The sequence below is a fragment of the Budorcas taxicolor genome, chromosome 22 (assembly GCF_023091745.1).
Source record: "Budorcas taxicolor isolate Tak-1 chromosome 22, Takin1.1, whole genome shotgun sequence".
NCBI classification, from domain to species: domain Eukaryota; kingdom Metazoa; phylum Chordata; class Mammalia; order Artiodactyla; family Bovidae; genus Budorcas; species Budorcas taxicolor.
In genome coordinates, this window is record NC_068931.1 from 13,091,250 (window position 1) to 13,103,402 (window position 12,153).

The following is a 12,153-nucleotide window of genomic DNA, read 5'->3' on the forward strand; positions in this document are numbered from 1 at the left end:
CCTCACCAATATTGCCAAAGAAGGGGGTAGAGACTTCTTCAGTTTCTTCCAGCACTAAAAATTATGTGATTCTATTATCTTATTAAAATCACAGCTATATGAGAGGAAGATGCATTAGTGCAAGTGGGAAATGAGAAGCTCATAGAAGCCAGAAGCTCCATTTGATGATTCACATGTTCCCAGTCATTATGTCTGCAGATCCACTGACTGATGTAGACACTTTATATATTCTCAAACAAAGTCATCAGATGATGCAACATATATAAAGAACTACCTCTAAATTGTGAGCTGTGTGTTCAACTGATCTTGAGGAGACAATAAATAATGAAAAGATTTGTATTATAAGGGGAAGGAAATTGTTCTTTATAAAAATAGAAATAAAGTATTACTTATTATTGCCAGATTGTTAAGTAATTTGAAAAACATTGTGCCCTAGGGTTACTAAATTGATTAGAATGCTTTTGGAAATTATAGTGTAGAAAATGCATAAAGAATAGATAAGCATTTCTTAGAGCCTCAGATATCTTGATAGAGCTTTTGTCTTCAAAGAGTTTCAAAAACATTGCAATAGATTTAAATATCACAATGGATTCATTCTCCTTTCTTCTCCATCATTTGGGTTTGCTACCAGAGTTCTCTGTGCCAAGTTAGAGAGGAAACCAACAAAGTTTATGGTCACAACAAGGTCAAAGAATTAACAAAAATGTAGGCAGTGTAAATAAACATAGCCCAACTGATTCAGAATTACCAGGTTCTTTCAGTGGCCTTATGTGCTTACCAATTACATCAACTGTGGATTTCACTCTAGAGGTATATTTATAAAAGTGGGTAAATAGCAAAGGGGAAAATGCCTACCACTCTTCATGCTGTGTCTTAATATTCTCATTTAGGTCTATTGATATTCTCAGGCAAATACTAAATATATTCAATACTAAGACTTAACTAGTGGAATTATATCAATTTTATATTGTAGCTCGCTTTGACTATTGCATTTTATCCTTATTCTTCTTTATTTAGAGATAAACATTGTGCCCACTGTCCTCAGTGGTCTTCACAAACTCTTCCTACTAAAGAACTATAAACATAATGCTTGGGTTTTGTGTTTAGGAAATGTTCATTGCTGTAATGAAATGATGCTGTCATTTAGATGGATAAAAATCATCAAAAAATATTATAGGTTACTTGTTCAGAGTTTTGAAATAACTGAGAAAATGACAGTGTAAGATTTTTAATATATCAATCTCCAACACATTTTTGTTATAAAAAGTCATATTGCATAATGAAATAAAAATTTAAATTAAAACAACAGAAATAGATCATAAATAAAATGTTTTACATGTTACAGAATTATGGTGTACAGAGGGCCTCTGTACAATTTTTTTTTTTTTTTTTTGTCATTCATCCTAAGTTGTGTCCAACTTTTTACCACACTATGGACTGCAGCACACCAGACTTCCCTCTCCTTCACTATGTCCTGGAGTTTGCTCAAATGCATGTCCACTGAGTCAATGATGCCATCCAACCATCTCATCCTCTGTCATCTCCTTCTCCTCTTGCTATCAATCTTTTCCAGCAAAAAGGTATTTTCCAGTAAGTTGATTCATCACATCAGGTGGCCAAAGTAATGGAGCTTCAGTTTCAGCATTAGTCCTTCCAAAGAATATCCAGGGTTAATTTCCTTTAGGATTGACTGCTTTGATCTCCTTGCTGTTCAGAGGATTGCTGAGAATCTTCTCCAGCAGCATAGTTTGAAAGCATCAGTTTTTTGGTGCTTAACCATCTTTGTGGACTTCCCTGGTGGCTCAGATGGTAAAGTGTCTGTCTACAATGTGGGAGACCTGGGTTAGATCCCTGGGTCGGGAAGATTCCCTGGAGAAGGAAATGGCAACCCACTCCAGTACTCTTGCCTGGAAAATCCCATGGACAGTGGAGCTTGGTGCAGGCCGCTGTCCATGGGGTCACAAAGGGTCAGGCACGAGTGAGCAACTTCACTTTCAACCTTTGTGGTCCACCTCTCACATCCACAGATGACTACTGGAAAAACCACAGCTTTGACAAGATGGAAGTGTGTAATCAATGTGATTTCTCTGCTTTTTAACACCTGCTATGGTTTGTAATCCATACATGACCACAGGAAAAACCATAACCTTGACTAGACAGACCTTAGTCGGCAAAGTAATGTCTCTGCTTTTGAATATGCTATCTAGGTTGGTCATAACTTTTCTTCCAAGGAGTAAGCATCTTTTAATTTCATGGCTGCAATCACCATCTGCAGTGATTTTGGAGCCCCCCAAAATAAAGTCTGACACTGTTTCCACTGTTTCCCCATCTATTTCCCATGAACTGATGGGACCAGATGCCATGATCTTCATTTTCTGAATGTTGAGCTTTAGGCCAACTTTTTCACTCTCCACTTTCACTTTCATCAAGAGGCTTTTTAGGTCCTCTTCACTTTCTGCCATAAGGGTGGTGTCATCTGCATATCTGAGGTTATTGATATTTCTCCTGGCAATCTTGATTCCAGCTTGTGTTTCTTCCAGTCCAGCGTTTCTCATGATGTACTCTGCATAAAAGTTAAATAAGCAGGGTGACAATGTGAGAGTTAGACTGTGAAGAAGGCTGAGTGCCAAAGAATTGATGCTTTTTAACTGTGATGTTGGAGAAGACTCTTGAGAGTCCCTTGGACTGGAAGGAGATCCAACCAGTCCATTCAGAAGGAGATCAGCCCTGGGATTTCTTTGGAAGGAATGATGCTAAAGCTGAAACTCCAGTACTTTGGCCACCTCATGCGAAGAGTTGACTCATTGGAAAAGACTCTGATGCTGGGAGGGATTGGGGGCAGGAGGAGAAGGGGATGACCAAGGATGAGATGGCTGGATGGCATCACTGACTCGATGAACATGAGTCTGAGTGAACTCCGGGAGATGGTGATGGACAGGGAGGCCAGGCGTGCTGCGATTCATGGGGTCGCGAAGAGTTGGACATGACTGAGTGACTGAACTGAACTGAACTGAAGGTTTGTAATAGCCTTTATTCCAAGGAGCAAGCATCTTTTAATGGCATGGCTGTAGTCACCATCCACAGTGATTTTGGAGTCCAAGAAAATAGTCTTCCCCTTTTCCCAATTTTTCCCCATCTGTTTGTCATGAAGTGATGCCAGGCTCCTCTGTTCATGGGTATTCTCCAGGCAAGCGTACTGGAGTGGCTTGGCATTTCCTTCTCTAGGGGTCTTCCCAAACCAGAAATCGAACTCAGGTCTCCTGCATTGGAGGTAGATTCTTCATCAACTGAGCTATGAAGGAAGCCCTGAACTGATGAAACCAGATTCCATAATCTTAGATTTTGAGTTTTGAGTTTTAAATCAGCTTTTTCACTCTCATCCTTCACCTTTATCAAGAGAATATTACTCTTCTTTCTGTGATTATGGTGGTATTACCTGTATTTCTGAGGTTGTTGATATTTGTCCCATCAATCTTGATTCCAGCTTGTGATTCATTTAGCCTAGCATTTTGCATGATGTACTCTACATATAAGTTAAATAAACTTTATTCAGAATTTTCCAGTTTGTTGTCATCCACACAGTTAAATGCTCTTACGTAATCAATGAAGCAATAGATATTTTTTTTAAAGAATTCCCTTGCTTTTTCTATGTTTACACAAATATTGGTAATTTGATCTATGGTCCCTCTGCCTTTTCTAAATTCAGCTTGTATATCTGGAATTTCTCAGTTCATGTATCTGTTGAAACCTAGCTTGAAGCATTTTGAGCATTACCTTGCTAACATGGCCAGAATACTGGAGTGGGTAGCCTTTCCCTTCTCCAGGGGATCTTCTCAACCCAGGGATTGAACCCAGGTCTCTTGCATTGCAGGTGGATTCTTTACCAGCAGAGCCACAATACCATAATCATATTTCAAGGTTTGAAATAGCTCAGCTGGAATTCCATCACCTCCACTGTCTTTGTTCATAATAATGCTTCCTAAGGTTCACTTGACTTCATACTCCACAATGTCTTGCTTTAGATGAGTGATCACACCATTGTGATTATCTGGGTCATTAAGACCTTTATTTGTGTCATTAAGACCTTTTGTGTGTGTGTGTGTGTAGTTCTTCTGTGTGTTCTCGCCACCTCTTTTTAATTTATTCTGCTTCTGTTAGGTCCTTGCCATTTCTGTCCTTTATTGTGCCTATTTTTTCATGAAATAGTCCCTTGATATCTCCAATTTCTTAAAGATCTCTCTAGTCTTTATCATTCTATTGCTTTCCTCTATTGCTTTGCATTGTTCTTCACAAGACTTTCTTATCTCTCCTTGCTATTCTCTGGAATGCTGCATTCAGTTGGGTGTATCCTTCCTTTTCTCCTTTACCTTTTGCTTCTCTTGTTTACTCAGCTATTTGTGAGGTCTCCTCAGAAAACTGCTTTGCTTTCTTGCATTTTTTTTTTTTTTTCCTTTGGGATGGTTTTGGTCACTGCCTCCTGTACAATGTTATGAACTTCTGTCCATAGTTCTTTAGGCACTCTTTCTGAGATCTAATCCCTTGAGTCTATTCATCATCTTCACTGTATAATCATAAGGGATTTGATTTAGGCCATACCTGAAAGGTCTTGTGGTTTTCCCCATTTCAATATAAGTCTGAATTTTGCAGTAAGGGGCTCATGATCTGAGCCAGAGATTCAAGCTCATTACATGTTTTGTGCATTTTATTTCTATCATTATTACATTATTAGAACAGTTTCACCTGATTAGATTCCATAGCTTGGAGACCCATGCTGTAAGGTAAAAAAAAAAAAAAAATTGCAATAAGACAATAATGAGGATATAAAGACATATTTCATCATTAATTTTTTATTTTGAACATTTGTATTGCTATACCTGACTTTTGAGAGTGGATAAGGTGCTTCATTTAGGATGGGTTCACTTACATGGAGATTACAGCTATTTCTCCTGGGGTAGTGAATTGTTTCGTAGTATAGTAAAATTGGAAGGAAGCTTAAACTTCATGAAGTGCTAAATTTCCCCAATCCTACTTTTCCAATCAGATTCTAAGTAATGGTTCAAGCTCTGGAAATTTACTCTAAATGCATTATATATATAAAATAAAGCTTCAAAGTTGCTATAAAATTCCTAGAATTGCCAGGTGAAATCTCTGACTTTCATCTGTTAATTTGTTTGGTAATACATTGGGAAAAACATTCAAAATTCATATTACTTTTATATAGAAGTTAAACAAGTTTACATTTTCACATATATTTTCTTTTTATAATCTTTTTTCAGGACCAATTTCTAGTACTGTCAATTGTCATACTAATCACCTATTTTTGTAATATCTGCACCTGGATAAATAAATAGGTCAGAGTTGGTGTGTTACCGTAAATCCAAAGTGACACTGCAGATCTTTCATGCTGAGATAGAATTAAACTGACTGGATAGTTGAAAAGTTAAAGTTTAAAAGAAAACTCAGTTTTTGGCTAAGTCGCTTCAGTCGTTTCTGACTCTGTGGGATCCCAGAGACGGCAGCCCACTAGGCTCCCCCGTCCCTGGGATTCTCCATGCAAGAACACTGGAGTGGGTTGCCATTTCCTTCTCCAATGCATGAAAGTGAAAGTGAAGTCGCTCAGTCATGTCTGACCCTCAGCGACCCCATGGATTGCAGCCTTCCAGGCTCCTCTGTCCATGGGATTTTCCAGGCAAGAGTACTGGGGTGGGGTGCCATTGCCTTCTCCAAGTTCTATGCAGTCTATCTCTAATTTAATTTACTTTTCTCCTTTAAGTCCAACTGCCAGTTAGTTTCCCTCCTTATATGCATCTACTTGAATATCTACCCTAATTTGTTTGTGTATATATCCCTGAAAATATAAAAGCTCATGTAAAATATGCAGCACTGTTAAGTGCACAAACACACAGAGTTTTAGGTAAACTTTTAATTTATTTATTTATTTTACATAAATCATATAAAGACTTAAACATAAGACATGACACCATAAAACTTCTAGAGGAGATAGTCAAAACATCCTCTGACACAAGATCTGTACCAACATTTTCTTAGGTCAGTCGCCATGGCCAAAATATATATATATATATATATATATATATATATATATATATATATATATAAACAAAAATAAAGAATGAAACCTACAAACTTACAAGCTTTTACCCATCAAAGGATGCCACAAATAAAATAAAAGACAGCATACATAATGGAAGAAAATATTTGTAAATGACGTGACTGACAAGGGCTTAATTTCCAAAATATACAAACAATTCATAGAACACAACAGCAGCAAACAACCCAATTGAAAAATCAGCATCAGAACAAGTAGATATTTCTCCAAAGGAAAAAATATAAATGGCAAATAGACACAGGAAAAATGCTCAACACAACTAATTATTAGAAAAAAAGCAAATCAAAACTATGATGAAGTACCACTTCACAGAGGTCAGAATGGCCATCATTAAAATGTCAACAAATAACAAATGCTAGACAGGAAGTGGAGAAAAGGAAACACTCTTACACTGTTTTGGGGAATGTAAGTTGGGTACAGTCACTATGGAAAAGAGTATGAAGTTTTCTCAGAAGGTTAAAAGGATAATAGCATATGATTCAGCAAATTCACTGCGGGGCATATATCCAGACAAGGCTAATTCAAAAAGATACATGAACCCTCATTTTCATAGAAGAACTATTCACAAGAGCCAAAATGTTTATCAATAGATAGATAGATAAAGAAAATATGGTACATATATTCAATGCTATAATAGTCATAAAAAGAACAAAATAATGTAAGTTGTAGCAACATGGATATAATTAATAATGATCATACTAATTGAAGTGAGTCAGAGAGAGAAAAACAAATAGTATATAATGATATCATTTATATTTAGAATCTAAAATATGACACAAATGAACCAATGAAACAAAAATAGACACATGGATATAGACAACAGATTTCTGTTGCAAGGCAGAAAGATAGCATGGGAGGGTGGTATTGGGAGATGCAATCTATGATGTATAGAATGAATAAACAATAAGATCCTTTCTACTGTATAGCACAGAAAACTATATTCATTATCTCATGATAAGTCATAATGAAAATAATATACATATAACAAAATATGTATATATATATATATATATATATATATATGTATAACTGAATCACCACAGCAGAAATTAACACATTATAAATCAACTAAATGGCAAATAGATGGGGCAACAGTGGAAACAGTGGCTGACTTTATTTTTCTGGGCTCCAAAATCACTGCAGATGGTGACTGCAGCCATGAAATTAAAAGACGCTTACTCCTTGGAAAGAAAGTAATGACCAACCAAGAGAGCATATTAAAAAGCAGAGACATTACTTTGTCAATAAAGGTCCATCTAGTTAAGGCTATGGGTTTTCCAGTAGTCATGTATGGATGTGAGAGTTGGATTATAAAGAATGCTGAGCACCCAAGAATTGATGCTTTTGAAGTGTGGTGTTGAACAAGACTCTTGAGAGTCCCTTGGACTGCAAAGAGATCCAGCCAGTCCATCCTAAAGGAAATCAGCCCTGGGTTTTCATCAGTAGCACTGATGTTGAAGCTGAAACTCCAATACTTTGGCCACCTGATGCAAAGAGCTGACTCATTTGAAAAGACCCTGATGCAGGGAAAGATTGAAGGCAGGAGGAGAAGGGGACGACAGAGGATGAGGTGGTTTGATGGCATCAGTGACTCGATGGACATGGATTTGGATATACTCCGGTAGTTGGTGATGGACAGGGAGGCCTGGTGGGCTGCAGTTCATGGTGTAGCAAAGAGTCGGACACGACTAAGTGACTGAACTGAACTGAAATCAAATACAATAAAATAATAAAAAAAGAACACAGATTTGCTGTGTTCCATCTCTTTATTGCTTCCTACATAGATAATCACCATATGACTTTTGTTACCATTGGTTACCTTTTATCTTTTAAAATTGCATATGTAGATGTTATAGAATTTACACTTTTGTATCTGGTTTCCTTCATTCAACATAAGATTTACAAGATTTGTCTTTGCTACATGTAGCATGACTCTTGTTCACCTTCATTTCTATATAGTATTCTGGTGTATGTGCCTGTGCAAAGAAATAGAGACAACTAATAGAACAGGAAGGACAAGAGATCTATTTAAGAAAATTAGAGATACCAAGGGAACATTTCAAGCAAAGATGGGCGCAATGAAGGACAGAAATGGTATGGACCTAACAGAAACAGAGATATTAGGAAGAGGTGGCAAGAATAAGCAGAAGAACTATTAAAAAAAATGATCCAGATGGCCATGATGGTGTGATTACTCACCTAGAGCCAGACAACCTGGTATGTGAAGTCAAGTGGGCCTTAGCAAGCATCACTAAAAATAAAGATAGTGGAGGTGATAGAATTTCAGCTCATCTATTTCAAATCCTAAAAGATGATTCTGTGAAAGTGCTGCACACAATATGCCAGCAAATTTGGAAAACTCAGCGGTGGCCATAAGACTTGGAAAGGCCAGTTTTTACTCCAATCCCAAAGAAAGGCAATGCCAAGGAATGTTCAACCTATTGCACAATTGCACTCGTCTCACACGCTTACACTTCTCCAAGCTAGGCTTCAACAGTATATGAACTGAGAAATTCCAGATGTTCATACTGGATTTAGAAAAGGCAGAGGAACAAGAGATCAAATTGCCAACATCCGTTGGATCATCAGAAAAGCAAGAGAATTCCTGGAAACCATCCACTTCTGCTTCCCTGACTATGGTAAAGTCTTTGACTGGGTGGATCACAACAAACTGGAAAATTCTTAAAAAAATGGGAATACCAGACCACCATACCTGCCTCTTGAGAAATCTGTATGCAGATCAAGAAACAACAGTTAGAACTGCACATGGAAATTGACTGGTTCCAAATTGGGAAAGGAGTACATCAATGTTGTATATTGTCACCCTGCTTATTTAATTTATATGCAGAGTACATCATGCAAAATGCCAGGCTGGGTGAAGCACAAGCTGGAATTAAGATTGCTGGGAGAAATATCAATAACCTCAGCTATGCAGATGACACCATCCTTATGGCAGAAAGTGAGGAGGAACTAAAAAGGCTGTTGATGAAAATGAAAGAGGAAAGTGAAAAACGTGGCTTATAACTCAACATTCAAAAGACTAAGATTGTGACATCCAGTCCCATCACTTCTTGGCAAATAGATGGGGAAACAATGGAAACAGCGAGAATCTTTGTTTTCTTGTGCTCCAAAATCACTTCAGATGGTGAACACAGCCATGAAATTGAGACATTTGCTCCTTCAAAGGAAAGCCATGACCAACCTAGACAGCATATTAAAAAGCAGAGACATTACTTTGCCAATAAAAGGGCTGTCTTGTCAAAGCTATGGTTTTTCCAGTAGTCATGTATGGAGAGTTGGACTATAAAGAAGGCTGAGTCTTGAAGGACTGATGTTTTTGAATTGTATTGTTGGAGAAGACTCTTGGGAGTCCTTTGGACTGCAGTGACATCAAACCAATCAATCCTAAAAGAGATCAGTCCTGAATATTGGTTGGAAGACTGATGCTGAAGCTGAAACTCCAGTATTTTGGCGACCTGATTGGAGGAGCTGACTCATTAAAAAATACCCTGGTGCTGGGAAAGATTGAAGACAGGAGGAGAAGGGGATGACAGAGAATGAGATGGTTGGATGGCATCACCAAATCAGATATGAGTTTGAGCAAACTCTGGGAGATGGTGAAGGATAAAGAAGCCTGTCATGCTATAGTCCATAGGGTCACAATTAGTCGGACATGGCTGAAGAAATAAACAACAAATGTGTTTGTCTGCTTAGTTACTCAGTCATGTCCAACTGTTAGCAACCCTATTGAACTGTAGCCCACTAGGCTCCTCTCTCCATGGGATTTCCCCAGCAAGAATACTAGAGGCAGTTGTCATTTCCTTCTCCAAGGATTCTTTTCAATCCAGGGATTGAATCCATGTCTCCTGTGTCTCTTCCATTGTATGCAGATACTTTACCTGCTGAACTATCGAGGAAGCTCATTTATTCTAATTTATAAAGTATTCAATTCAGTATTACAGGAAAAGAGAGTCATTTCCAATTTTTGGCTACTGAAAATAATGTTGCTAATGAATATTCTGGGATTTGTGTGTAATAATTTCATTTTAGAATTTAACAAGGGGTGGAATAGCAGGGACATAGTACATTTCTATGTTCTGTTTTAATAAATATTTTCAAACAGTTTTTCAATATATTTGTAACAATATAAAAGCAGAGAAACAGTGAATAAATTTCTTGCCCCATATCTTTATCAATATTTTATATCAACTTCCCCTACCATTTTAGGCCTTTTGGTGGGTATGTAGTACTATCCCTTCTTGTTTTTCAGTTGCTAAGTTGTGTCTGACTCTTTGGGACCCCCGTACTGCAGCATATCAGGGTCCTCTGTCTTCTACTATCTCCCAGAGTTTGCTCAAATTCATGTCCACTGAGACGGTGATATTATCTCATTATCTCTCCCTCTGCCACTCTCTTCTCTTTTTGCCTTCAGTCCTTCGCAGCATCAAGGTCTTTTCCAATAAGTTGGCTCTTCACATCAGGTGGCCAAGGTACTGGAGCTTCAAGTTCAGCAACAGTCCTTCTAGTAAATATTGAGGGTTGATTTCCTTTAGGATTGATTGGTTTGATCGCCTTGTAATCCAAGGATCTCTCAAGAGTTTTTCCTCTATTCCTTGTGGGAGATTTTAATTTTTTAACATGTGGCATGTGGAAATCTTAGTCCCGTGGCCACTAATCAAACTAGTGTCCCCTGCAGTGGAAGCATGGAGTCTTAACCAGTGTATTTTGCCAGAGAATTTCTTTGTATTTCTTTTTTCTTGTTTTCTGATGACTGCTGCTGCAGCAAAACTCCTTCCATTGATCATTAGCCATTAAGATGTATCTTTCTTAGTGACATGCTTGTAAGAGGGCTGATGTCCATTTTTAATTGGAATGTTTGTCTTTTAAAAATTGATATTTCTTTACAAATTTCTGGATGTAATTCCTATATCAGAAATATATATTGCAAATATATTCTCTAAATCCTGGTCCATGGCTTGTCTTTTTTGCTCTGTTGTTTCATTTGTACTGCTTTTAAAATGGTATTTTCTATCATTTTTTTCTCAACATTTCTTGCATAGAATTTTTTTCTTTTCTATTTTTCACAATGAATAGTTAAAATATTGTTTTCCAGAAGATTTTCTACTTTAGCACATGCCTTTAAGAACACATACTCTCTTAGCATATTTTAAGTTTCATTCCACAAACTTTATTATGACATATTGTCATTATCATTCAATTCACTTTTTTTTCTAGTTCTACTGAGATTTCTTCCATGACTCATGTTACATGTATTTTGCTTAGTTTTCAAATAATAGGAGGCTTTCTAGATAGTTTGCTGTACTTTTTACTGTTTAATCTCTGTGATTTAAGATTTAAGAACAAACTGAATTAGTTCAGTCCTTTAGGTGTTTTGAAACTTGTTTAATGGCTACCTCATGATCAATTTTGCTAAATGTTCCATATTTTAAAAATTACTAGGTATTTTGAACTAGCTCAAATGTATTAATTTGTTTAGATATTGTGCATCTGTGCTGATTTTTATCTGTTTCTTTCAGTTGTGAAAAAGTTTTGAAAAAAATTTCCTCTGTATGTGGATTTGTCTATTTCTCACATTGTTTTACCAACTTTGGGTTTATAGATTTTTGAAACTGTACTAATGAGCATATAGAAATGTAGAAGTTTCATATCTTCCTAGTATAGTTATAAATTTTTAATTTTTAAATATCCTGTATTATCTTCCAAATACCTTTTTTGTTCAACTTAAAGATCTACTTATCTGAAATAGATAAGTAGAAAAAGAAATACCTACCATTTTTCTGTATATTGTCACCCTGCTTATTTAGCTCACATGCATAGTACATCATGCAAAATGCTGAGCTGAATGAAGCACAAGGTGGAATCAAGATTACTGGGAGAAATATCAATAACCTCAGATATGCAGATTATACCACCTTTAAGGCAGAAAGTGAAGAGGAACTAAAGAGCCTCTTGATGAAAGAGGAAAAGGAGAGTAAAAAAAAAAAAAAAAACTGACTTAAAACTCA